This window comes from Pinus tabuliformis, chromosome 5_2 (assembly GCF_031772625.1).
Source record: "Pinus tabuliformis cultivar Carrire ecotype Pingquan chromosome 5_2, CPIR1, whole genome shotgun sequence".
Lineage (NCBI taxonomy): Eukaryota > Viridiplantae > Streptophyta > Pinopsida > Pinales > Pinaceae > Pinus > Pinus tabuliformis.
In genome coordinates, this window is record NC_142306.1 from 264,555,884 (window position 1) to 264,569,393 (window position 13,510).

Consider the following 13,510-nt stretch of genomic DNA (forward strand, 5'->3'; position numbering starts at 1 on the left):
CTTTGATCTTCCGATCCGATGTATCGAATCAGAGGCAGACACTTGTACAATGTCGGGACCCTGGACCTGGCAATTGCGATCTTGCAAAATGCTGATCACCGATCATGCGATCGCCGATGATCAGATAGACAAATCAACATTAGTGATGCATAGATCTCCGAGCTGTGTAACATTGCTCGCCTATATCAGCGATTAGCGATCGACGACCCTCGATGCCGATAAAAAGGCCAGAGCCGATAAAATTATGAATGATATTTGATAATATTTCAGGTCCAGAAAAATGACTTTTTCAAAGTAAATCACAATTTCATTAAATGAATGAGAAACCAAAGAAATGAAAATAAAGTGATGAAACTAGACCCGAAAGGGTTTATACATGTAGGTGTATATGTTTTTAGATCCAAAACAGGTGAGATTTCGGGTGAGCCATAGGCGGTAAGTGGTTTATGTCAGGCTCCGCCCAAGCCCATACACTGGCTGCCACGTGGCTAGGTCCCGGAGAGAGAAAACCACCCTTTTAAGGCGGTTAACCCCCATACGTATGGGCCGCCCGAAATGAACCTTAGCCATTGGATCTAGATCTCTCAAACCAATGATCAAGATGCGATAAGCAATATAAAGGCAGACCCGATAGGAGTATAGAGTGGAATTTATAATATTTCAAACTCGATAAATGGAAGATTGGTAGATTTTCATAGTTTTACGTGTATTTCTCTGTGTAAACAGAGAACAACCATTTTTGGGATTTCAAAGGCACCGATGGTCCATTTCGTTGTAGAATAGGTGGCCACCTCCCCTGAAGACGTTATGCCATGATTGCTAACACTCAGAATGGGGATTTGAGCAGACAGAGGCCGGGAACCAGAGAGCCCAAGAAGGGGAAACGAACAGACAACATAGATTGGCTTTAAAGCCACAAACAGACAGAGACAGAGGGGTAGTGCTGAGACAGGAAGCAGAAAGTGAAGTCAAAAGGCAGAGCAGAAGGCAGAAGTAGAGAGAGCCAAAAAGCTACTGTGCATAGCAGCTGAGGGAGCCTTTGGGGTCACTTGGAGTTCAAGTGAAAAGCCAGAGAGCCGAAGGTTGTAGAAAGCCATTGCACAGAGCCAAAGAAGCCAGAGCCGAAGAGCCAAAGTGAGAGCTAGAGCCAGAAAGCTGAGAGCTTCAGAGCCAGGGAGAAGATGGTGTTTTGAGCCCATTGTTCCTATGTAAAACAGTGGAGTTAAGCTAAGAGCTTGTAAAGTAACTCAGACCATAATCCCAAAGAGCCTGGTCAAGTTGACTAGAGCTCAAGGAGATGTATCCCAAGAGTTTTGGGTGAACTCTGTCTTAAATTGTTGTTCTGTGTGTTTTGTTTTACTGCTACATTGCTTATTGTGTTATATATATATTGTATCAGCATAAACAACAAAATATAAAAGCACATAAATAGTTCTAAAACAAACATAAGCATACACCTTATTTTCAAGCACATATTTAATTCCGCATTGGTTAATCATAAAGACTTGGGAATATTTAAGCTTTGGAAGTGGGAGAGGTTCTTGTAAGTTAGACAAGAAGCCTAAGTGCCCCATTTTTAGATCACATGAGGTCATTGCTTTACCTCCTCCTCCTTCTAAAGGATCATTTTAGACTTCTTGTGTGGACATTTTGTTGCATAGTGCCTGTATTCATGGTGGTGGAAGCATGTTATCTTCCTCAAGTATTTCTTCTTGCCATTATTTTGGCTGGATTTAGGTTTTCTTTGGGTATTTTTTTCCTTTTTCATTCCCCCCTTTCCAACCAATGAAAATTTTTCTTCATCCTATCCTCTTTATTATATTTCATCTTTGGTATTTCTATTGAACTCTTCTTAAACCAAATTGGACCACAAACTTTCCCAATTCGATAATTTTTCCCTTCCATTCATAGAGTCTTGGTATCTATGACAGGATTTTGGAAGGCCTAGAAAAGCTAGGCTCACCAAGTCATCTTCTGTAACATTCAACCCAATCCCTCCAAGGTCATATCGAACATGTGTGAACCTAGAGAGATATTGTGTAATAGTATCATTGTCCTGAATCCTAATGTTTCAAATTTTTTCTTTCAGAGCCAATTTTCTATGGTCACTGCTATTTTTGAATAGCTCAATCAGTGTCTTTTACATAGAAAATGGTGTCTCTCTTCCATGGATTTTTGAGACCACATGGTCTCTCACACCTTCCATAAGAATCCTTCTGGCCTTTGCAACATCCTTCTTCCATTGGGATAATTGTTTTGCATCAAACTATTGGGGTTTTGCAATGTCGGTTTTGACATATTGTAACACACCATTATCATCAATCAATGCTTCCATTTGATTCTTATAGGCTACGAAATTCGAGCTAGCCTCCAGGGCATACTCTAATATCAGTCCTTTGAAAGACATTCTCCTGATCATGAGGAAAAACTACTGCACTGAAGCTGCAAAATTGAAATGTTGAGAATAGCAACAAGAAATGCTAAAAATTGCATTCAGAATATTCCAATTTTAATTTGTCCTTGAATTAAAATTTGAATTTAGTCTCACCAGCTACTTGAAAAATAATTAATTAATTCATCTTGGATTAATTAGTTGGAGAAATTCAAGTCATAAAACATTTATCCCTTAAATTAAGGAGATTATCCCTTAATTAAGGAGATAAGGATGAGTTATAATTGAGCTGTGCTTAGTTAACTTAGTTTACTGAGTTAAGTCCAGTTAAATTAGTTCCAAACAGTTTGAGGAATTAATAGTGAGTTTATAGTTAGTTGATGCATGCATGCACTCAACAAGTGTATTCCAGTTAACTGAAGATTCTCTCATCAATAACTCATGCATGTCTATTCTGAGAAAGACCCAGTTGAGATTAAAGGAAGGGACAATGTACTATCAGTTGCATGTGCTTGCATATAAAGGAAACATAAGCATGCAATCAAGGCAAATGTTCCTTGAGGATTGCGTAGTTTTGACAGTGTGTTAGAGTAGTGTGTGAGAGCAGTGTTACACTGGGTGAAGGAGATCATCCCAGAGGTAACTGCACAAGGAAATAGGAGCTTGGAGGGCAGAGGAGAAGGTTTTTGTGAAGCCTTGTTTTCCTGTGAGCATCCTGGAGGATTATACTGAGAGCTGGCTAGTTGTGAGAGCTAAGGCTTTGTATAATTCTGATGTATTTCCACCTTGAATGATAATACAGGTGGTGGGGTTTTTAGCTAAGGCTTTTCCCTGAGTATTTTCTGTGTTTCATGTGTATTGATTCTTCTTCTTATGGTTATATGTGTTTAGCTCTGATTCAGCTAGATCTTTAAGCTTCCGCAAAGCAAGTTTGATAGTAGAAGTAGATTATAGTATTTTTCTTCGGTATGTTGCATTATCGAGTTAATCCACAGTCAAACTTTCTACATAGATCTCAGAGGTAGATTTGTAAAGAATTTGAAAGAATTTCTACATGGTATCAGAACTAGCTGATCTATAAAGAAATTTCTACATGGTATCAAAGCCAAGTTTATTAGGGAAAGGTTTATTGGAGCTGTGAATAGTATATGGAGAAGAGAATTCAAAGTTTGAAGTTCGGGGTTGCAGGTGCAAACCGAATTCATATCATACTTTAGAAAAGAAAAACCAGATGGGACATTATGTGACTAATTACCCATTGAAGAGGTCCAAGAAGTGATCCTCGGAAGGATCGGAAGGTGAGGCATTAGCCTCTGAGTTCGAAATGGATTTTACTCTCATCACATGCATGGTGTCATCGATGATGGGTTGTGGTTGGTATATTGACAGTGGAGCCTCATTCCACATGACTGGCGATAAAAGTTTATTTAGTACCTTGGAGGAGAAAAACGTCAAGATGCGCATAGATATGGGTGACGACGAAAGGTATAGTGTTTTAGGAGTGGGCATGGTTGCTTTTCAGAGGGAGCATGGAGCCCCTATCACCTTGACAGATGTGAAGTATGTGCCTGGATTGAATAAGAACTTGGTATTGATCACGATGTTGGAGGACAAACGCTACGATGTTGTCTTCAGCAAGGGAAAGGTTTTCCTTAGACACATCACCACGGGACAAGTGAAACAGATCAGTTCATGAGTCAAGAACCTGTATGCTCTTGAGGTTCAAGATGCATGCAAAGCCTTGAGGAGAAAGGAAAATGTTAGAGACTTGGTGGTTGAGAGGGAGAGTAAATTACCTCTCAACATGCACTCCCAGAAGAAGTCTTAGACAATTGTGGAGGAGCCACAATTAGAGTCAGCAGAGGGATCACACGCAGCCATACCTCCAAGTGTGAGGTGGGGCAATGTGAATTGATAGTCCCAAGAAGGCTGAAATTGGGCAGTTTCCATTGAGAGGTTTTATCTCATCAGTCGTACCTTGCTACGGGAGCCCAAATTACATAGTAGTGGGAGGAATCAGTGGGATTGATGCAGTCAGAGATCAAAGTGACAGAGGCTAGAGTAGTCAGATACTGAAGAGCACAGAGAAGGATTGACAACAGTGTAGAAAGGCTGAGTCAACAGAAGTGCAGAGTTTTCAGTTGACAGAGGCAATAACAGTCAGAGACTTTGATGACAGATGCATCATACTGATTTAGGTTGGATGTTTTTTTGTTTCTGGAGTTGCTGGAGCAACAACACTAGAGAGAAGTGTTGCATGCAGAACATTCCAAAGGTTCAGGATCGGGATCGAGTTGAATTCTTTTCTTGTTGAGAGGGAGTGTTGAGAATAACAACAAGAAATGCTAAAAATAGCATTTAGAATATTCCAATTTTAATTTGTCCTTGAATTAAAATTGAGAATTAAAATTCGAATTTAGTCTCACCAGTTGCTTGAAAAATAATTAATTAATTCATCTTGGATTAATTAGTTGGAGAAATTCAAGTTAGAAGTCTTTCTAAAGCCATGCAACAATTAACCCTTAATTTAAGGAGATTATCCCTTAATTAAGGAGATAAGCATGAGTTATAATTGTGTTGTCCTTAGTTAACTCAGTTTACTGATTTAAGTCCAGTTAAATTAGTTCCAAACTATTTGAGGAATTAATAGTGAGTTTACATTTAGTTGATGCATGAATGCACTCAACAAGTGTATTCCAGTTAACTGAAGATTCTCTCATCGATAACTCATGCATGTCTATTATGAGAAAGACCCAGTTTAGATTAAAGGAAGGGACAATGTACTGTTAGATGCATGTGTTTGCATATAAAGGAAACATAAGCATGCAGTCAAGGCAAAGGTTCCTTGAGGATTGCATAGTTCTGACAGTGTGTTAGAGCAGTGTGTGAGAGCAGTGTTACACTGGGTGAAGGAGATCATCCCAAAGGTAACTACACAAGGAAATAGGAGCTTGGAGGGCAGAGGAGAAGGTTTGTGAGAAGCCTTGTTTGCCTATGAGCATCCTGGAGGAATGTACTGAGAGCTGGACAGCTATGACATCTAAGGCTTTGTATAATTCTGATGTATTTCCGCCTTGTATGATAATACATATAGTGGGGTTTTTAGCTGAGGCTTTCCCTTGAGTATTTTTTGTGTTTCATGTGTATTGATTCTTCTTCTTATGGTTATATGTGTTCATCTCTGATTCAACTATATCTTTAAGCTTCCACAAAGCAAGTTTGATAGTAGAAGTAGATTATAGTATTTTGCTTTGGTATATTACATTATCGAGTTAATCTACAGTCTGATTTTCTACATAGATCTTAGAGGTAGATTTGTAGAGAATTTGCAAGAATTTATACATGAAATTCTTGAGACTCAAGTTCAAAATAGTGGTTCTAATGTGATTTTAGGGCTCTAATACCATGTAGAAAGTTGATATAAATTGCAACTTCTCAAGATTTAGAACTGAAAATAAGAGACACAAATTCTACTCTTCAAATATGCGGAATGAAAATCAAATTTTAGAACAACGTGAATAGACATGAAAAAAGAAAAACCACAAGTACACAATGATTTCTAGGGGAACCAAACTGGGAAAAATCCCTCAAGCCTCTTTGAATTAATTAGTTGAATAAAGAAACTATTACAATTTCCTACTCCAGCTCTGAGCATAACCTACAAAAGAATAATTATTCTCTAAGTTGAATGCGAACCTCTATCCAACACTTAGCCAATTTATGCATCCTCTAGCCTCCTATGTCCTTGTGTAATCCGTGAGGAAATTAGCTCCTAAAAGATAGGAATTTCCTCCTATTTTCTTGCGTATTTCCCAAGCATTGATCTCATAACTGTATGCAACAATTGTACACTCAAAATAGTATACAACTCATGTTACATTGGCCTTGTCTCTTAGACTTTAGCTCAGAAATTCAAATTCCATGCATGCATTAGATATTTTGGGCTGATTGGTTAGTTAACTAACAGATACTTGAGTTAGATTGTTGTCCCAATTCACAACTGACCTTCAACTAACTCTATCAATAGTTAGAGGTCATTTAACTAAATACCACTGAAAATAACTGAACTGGATTTCTAAAATTTAGCAATCAACACATGCATAACAAGAATCCAAGCCCCTAACTTGAATTTACTGAGATAATTGAGTTACAAGATCCATGTCACACTAGTTAACTACGTCTAGGTTGTCCTACTACTATGGAAATTTGATTTACTCAATTTGACTAAGGCTAAAGTCAAATTGAGCCTTTCTTGCTACATTTTTTTAATAAGAACACTTTAGGGTCACAGGGTGGTGCTAGGGTAGGTTGTATCCTGCACAGGGCATTGGAGTGTCCATAACATTGCAATTGGTGCACAGGGTGTTGGAACATCCATCAGGTTGGAGCTTGAGATCTAAGGCGGTGGAGCATCCTGTCAGTTGCAATTGGTAAAAAAGGTGTTGGAGCATCCTACTAGTTGGAGCCTGCAAATCACAGGGTTGGGGCCTCCTTTAGTTGGAGTTTAAAATTTGATGTAATTATTATTTTTAAGGAAGAAGACACATATTAAGAAGTGTTCGGTGGTTTCTAACCCGAAGGGGTTTTTCCACCTAAAAATATATATGACCACTATCTTGATTATTGTGCATTGTTGAATGATGTTGTTTATTGTTTTTTTCTATCTAAGTAAATACTAGTAAAGATTAACTAATTCTATAAAAATATTATTAAATTTATCCTTGCTAAGAAATACTAATTCACCCCCTCTCAGTATTTCCAACAATTGGAATCAAAGCAGGTTCCTTCAGTAGCATCTTAATAGCTAAAAGGAGGATATCATAGTACATATATGGGAAAATCAAAGTAGCCAACCAACAAGCATTAAATAGAACTTCTAGGTATTGAAATAGTTTCAAATCCAATTACCGTTGATGAAGGTGTTTTTCCAATTCTTATATTCATCGAATTAATTTTTGTATTATGGAAAGATAGAATGGAAGATTATTTGACGGCTCAAGGATATTATGTATGACACTCTGTTGTCTCTGGAGATATGTCTACTGAAGAATCTATAAGATACAATATGAAAGCCATGAATATAATTCTTAGTACTTTACTAGACACCATAAAAGTGAAAGTTGGTCAATACTGACGCCATCCTAAGCTGCATATACCCCAATGATGCAGCCTAAGCCACATATACCCACATTATGAAAATTAATTGCATGTCACACTATGTGTGTCCCAGGAATTCTCAAAATTCCATACTTAGTAAAATCTTCACTTAATCAAGGTTCAAGGCTTCTTAAATAAACTCTATGCAGAAATGTTAGAGTTAACTATCCAAAGTCTAAACCTTTGATAAATATTTAAGTGGAAGCTTATAGAACCCTTCATAATATTAGGTTAATTCTTAACCCAAAATACACTAATCCTACTTATTTATGTTATAATTCTCGTATAATAGAAATATCTCATAAACAAAATTAAACCTTACCTTTCCCCCATTCTTCAACCTTTTGCACATATTTCGATTCTCCCCTTAGCATGTTAAATCTCCGCCATCGCTCACATTCCTCGATCTGATGGTTATCACGTCACCTGATCATTAACTGATCTCTACTGTTGATTTGCTCCACCGAATCCAATGGCTATTGCGTCACCCGATCGCCAACCAGCTTGATTGATCTCCATCGTTGATCAATCTCTCTTGATCCAATGGTTATCATGCAATCTCGCAAAAATATTTGCACGACCGATATCAGATTGGAAGCACGCGAGAAAAGTGGTTTTCTATCTCCATCGTTTGCTACATGTCAGTTTCTAAAGGTAATCGTGTGAAATTTTGAAAGAATGCTTACCACCTTTAGGGTGTGCGAGAAACTACTTACCCCTTGCAAATACCATCCACGTGCTCTATAGGAAACTTAAAGAAACTCACTTAATAAAGAGTTATCGCTTAATCTCTGCCATTCATCTTCTTGACTTTATTTGTGCTACTTAATATTAGTCGTCTATCACCCTTGTTCTCATTCATTGATCTGACTGATCTAACGATTCCTGTGTGCTAATACGTTCTGTTGTCTCTTACTGTGTAATATCCCATTTGTTCGGCTTTTTGCCTGTGCATTTGCTTCCGCCTTACTATTTTCACTTGTTTTGATCTCGATCTCTGCTCGCGCCTTTACGCTTCCTTCGTAAACCTTTAGGTTTTAAGAAACCTTACAATTATTCCTTCGCTATGAAGGTTCTCTCCAATACTGTGTGTGCACAACCACGTAACACACTCCTCTCTGCATCTCTTCTCTGGTTCTACACACCTACAACCTATGTTATGCAAAATTACTCTAGATCACACACAACTTATAATTCAATTACTCAACACATCACATGAACTCAAAATCGAGTTATCTGTATTAAATAAAAAACATTTACATAGGAATTTCTTCCTTGGCCTAATCTTCTATATCAGTGGTCTTTCTTTTCCTGCCCATAGGCTTACTAACTAATTGACTAACTATGACTGACTGAATGTTGACTCTCTACCTTGACTACTATGCCTTTTAGGCTTACATTTATACAAAAGGTTCTGTTTAACCAATTTTTGTTCAAATCCTTAATCTGTTGAACTAAATCCTGAATATCCTCTAAGTCCACTTTTAACTCCAGTAATCCCTAAGAATCCTCTCTAGTTCCACAAATCATGACACCACTTCCTAGTCTAAGATTTACAATTGATTTCCAACTCTCTCGTCATCACTCATCATCACTCATGTTCTCCTACATTCGAGAGCATTTACAAATATCCTCACAATATCTAATTAATTCCTATTCTAATCACTCAAAACATTAATAATTACATACATAGGAATCCAACTTCCTTGAAAATAGAAGACCCCCTACTTTAACTAGAACATATTGAAATTGCTTAGCTGTATGCTCCTGCATCAAATACTCATCCACCGAACATCTTTGGGAGAAACTTCAAGATCTCTATGAAGGATAAAAACATACTGGTCAAGTTAAGGATGTTGATAATCATGTGGATCCTCACATCAAAGAATCAAACAATAAATATGAAGGGATGAATGAGATCGAATTTCAAAATGAAATTGTCAGAGTTATAAAGGAGCGTAAGGTTGAAAAAGAAAACATCAAGCATCTGGAAATATAATTGAGGATAGCAAAATTAGATGATGGAATCCTTAATAAGAAGAATTAAGAATCAAAGGAAATCATCAGCAACCTTAAATTGTAGCTAGAAGAATCTAGAAAAATTGAATAGTCGAAATGAAAGAATGTGGAGAAAGAAAATAACACACTCCAGGAATAAGTTTCTCTTTCGAAGATCTAAGTGCAGGAAGTAGGAAGGAAATAGAAATATATAATAAGCCAACAAAAGGAATCTAGTAAAAGGTACATATCTAAATTTGATCAAAAGCAAAGGGAAGTAGATACATCTATTGCAGAAATACATAGGCCCAGTAAGGAAAATAGAAGGAATAAGGAATAGATACAAGTTCTCAATGGAGAAGCATTAAAGGCCAGTCTTCTAAAGCTACAAATAGAAGAGTCAGAAAGAAGAAGAGAAATATTAAAAATTTGGTTTCAATAAGTTCAAAATATGTTATGTAACTAGATCAAAAAAGAGATAGATCAATGAATTCAAAAGTAGCCTCTTCGAGGGGGAAACCTCATTTACATCACATAAATGAACAATTCTTGAATGGTACAAATGACAATACCTTCCTTTTGTATACAAGAGTTTAAGAGGTCACAATATAATCATATCCTACATAACAATAATAATGTAAGGGCACAACAATAACAATAGTGGGCTTCTATGCAACACCACAATAAAAATATGGGGGATACACGGGCAAAACAATAACAAGAAGGGGGTTACACTAGTATTATAGGGAAATAACATGTGCCTCTCCTTCAAAAAAGTGTTGTCCTAAATGATTGAATAGTTATGGATGTTTTGGTATAAAATGTTCATCCACGCATGTGGAATCTTCAAAGGGGAAGTTCTTCCACTTAATGACATATTCTGAAATTAATTGATTCCATAGCTATTGGGTACTTATTTCCATGACTTCTTTAGGCTCAAATATGACTCTTCCTTCTTTGTCAAGTTCTAGAAACACTGTTTGAACTGGAATCTTGTCATTGATAACCTTCTTTAACCATGAAACATGGAAAGCTGGGTGTACTCTGGAAGATGAATGCAACTCCAATTTGTGTGCCATAGTACCAATCTTTTACAACACCTTGTAAGGACTGTAGTACTTTGGTGATACTTTATTATCCTTCTAGGATTTCTTGAGAGACATTTGTTTGTATGGTTGTTTCATTCGATTCCGCACCATAATGAGGTTATCCTTTAAGAGTTGGAGAACTTGTTGTTGATGCTCAATGTGATCTTCCACTACTTGAACCTTATAATTTCCTCTTAAAGATGATGTGATGGATGGTGGATGATATCCATAAAGTGCAATAAATGGGGTCATTTTTTCTATCTTATGGAAGGAATAATTATACCACCGTTCAGATAGAGGTAACCACCCGACCCATTGTTTTTTTTTATCAGATACAAAGAAAAAAATATATCCTTCCAAACATTTGTTCACTATCTCAGTTTTCCCATCATATTGAGGATGATAAGATGAGATATGAGCTAATTGAGTACCAATATAAGAAAATAATTCTCTCCAAAAATTTCTATTGAAAGTGGGATCTCTGTCACTTACTATAATCTTTGCGTTTCAATGAAGATTTTGAATTGTTTCCATAAATTCAATAGCAACTATACTTGCTTTAAAAGGATGAGACAATGCACAAATTTGTGCATACTTGATATGTCTATCAAATACCACCATGATGACACTCTTTCCTCCAAACTTGGGTAAACCTGTGATAAAATCCATTGATACCTCCTCCCAACACTGACTTGGAATGGCCAAAGGTTTTAACCAACCCAGGGTCTTAATTGTCTCAACTTTATTTTGTTGGCAGACCAAACATTCTCCAACAAACTTCTGAATGTCAGATTTAAGGCTTTCCCAAAAAAAATCCTTCTTGACCCTATGGTAAGTTTTTAAAATCATGAATTCCCTCCTAACAGAGAGGTGTGCAATTCCAAAAGAATATTTTGTTTGAGTTGGGAATTCCATAATGAATTATTTTTCAAGCTAACTATCTCAAATGTATTGGGATATTGCTGCAACTTTGAATAAGTGACCACACCTCTTCATCATTCTTCCATTCATCCCTTGCTTTAGTTATCCACTAAGGTTGGATAATAGAAACGGAACAAATAAATGCTTCCACATCCTCATCCTTTCTTGAGAGTGCATCTGCAACAACATTTTGCTTCCCTTTTTTATATACGATTTCAAATTCACAACCCAACATATTTGTCACCCATTTTTATGCCCTTTTGAAGATAATCGTTGTTGCAAAAAGTATTTAAGACTATCATGATCTATATTTACCTTGAAGTGTATTTCCATTAGGTAAGGTCGCCATTGATTTCGTGCATGTAGTATTGCCAACATTTCCTTCTCATAAATAGGTTTTTATAAATACTTTCCTATGATTGAACGACTTTCAAAAGAAATGGGTCTTCCTTCTTGCATTAAAACAACACCAATTCCATTTCCTGAGGCATCACATTCCATAATGAAAGTTTTTGTGAAGTCTAGAGTAGCTAAGACCAATGCTTGGCACATTACCTGTTTAAGATTTTCAAAGGCCTTCATTACTTCTGGAGTCCAAGAAAATGCATCTTTCTTCAATAATGATGTTAGAGGTTCTGCTATTCTCTCGTAATTCTTAACAAACTTGCGATAATAACTTGTCAACCCGAGAAATCCTCGAAGATGCTTTATGGTTGTGGGGATTTTCCATTCCTTAATAGATTTAAATTTTTTAGGCTCTACCTTAACACCCTCATGAGATACAATATGACCCAAATATTCCACCTCCTGTACTCCAAAGAAACATTTGGAGATTTTTGCATATAATTGTTTCTCCTCCAATAGTTTGAGCACCCTATCAACATGTTGAACATGATCATTCCAAGACTTGTTGTAGATTAATATATCATCAAACAATACTAACACAAATTTTCTAAGGAAGGGTTTGAAAGTGGAATTCATCAAACCTTGAAATGTGGAAGGTGTATTAGTAAGGCCAAAAGGCATGACCAAAAATTCATAATGGCTCTCATGAGTTTTGAATTTTGTTTTAAGAATGTCTTCAATCTTTATTATAATTTGATGATATCATGAATGAAGATCTAGCTTGGTGAAGTAAATTTTTCCATGTTATTTGTCCAACAATTCATTAATAGAAAGGAATGGGAAATTTATCTTTAATACTGAGCTTGTTGAGTTGCCTATAATATGGACACATATGCCATGATCCATCCTTCTTGTGTGCCAATACAATTGGAGCATAGAAATAACTTTGTCTAGGTTGAAATATACCAGCCTCTAGCATTTCTACAACCATACGTTCAATTTCCCTCTTTTGGGCATAATGATATCTATAAGGCCTAATGTTATGAGGAACACTTCTTGGAATTAAATGAATACAATTATCATGATCATGAATAGGTGGGAGGCCTTTGGGAGTCTCAAACACCTTGGAATGATTGTCCAAGAATTTTTAGAGATATGGAGAAATAGATGATTTCGATGTTTGAACCTCTAGCGAGAATAATTGTGCAATTACACCCTGTTGTTGTTTCCCTGCAATACCCCTTAATTCAACTTCCTTTCCTTCCCAAAAACATTTCTGGAAAACTTCTTGAAATTTGAAATCTATCGTCCCCAAAGATTGTAACCATTGGATTCCTAGTACAACATCAACACCACCCATTGGAATGGAAAGCATTGGAATATTCAATACATATTCCCCCATGGTTAGCTTTATATTATGTAACTTTTCAAAGAAATTTATAGTTCCTCCATTCACAACCATCACTTGACACTCTGGTGCTAGATATAGGAAGGAATTCAATTCCTTGGCTATCTTACAATGAGTAAAATTATGGGTACTACCTTAAGCAATCATCACTATTACCTTTTTCTTCTTGATACTTGAGAGTTTAAGGAGTTTTCTCTAGGT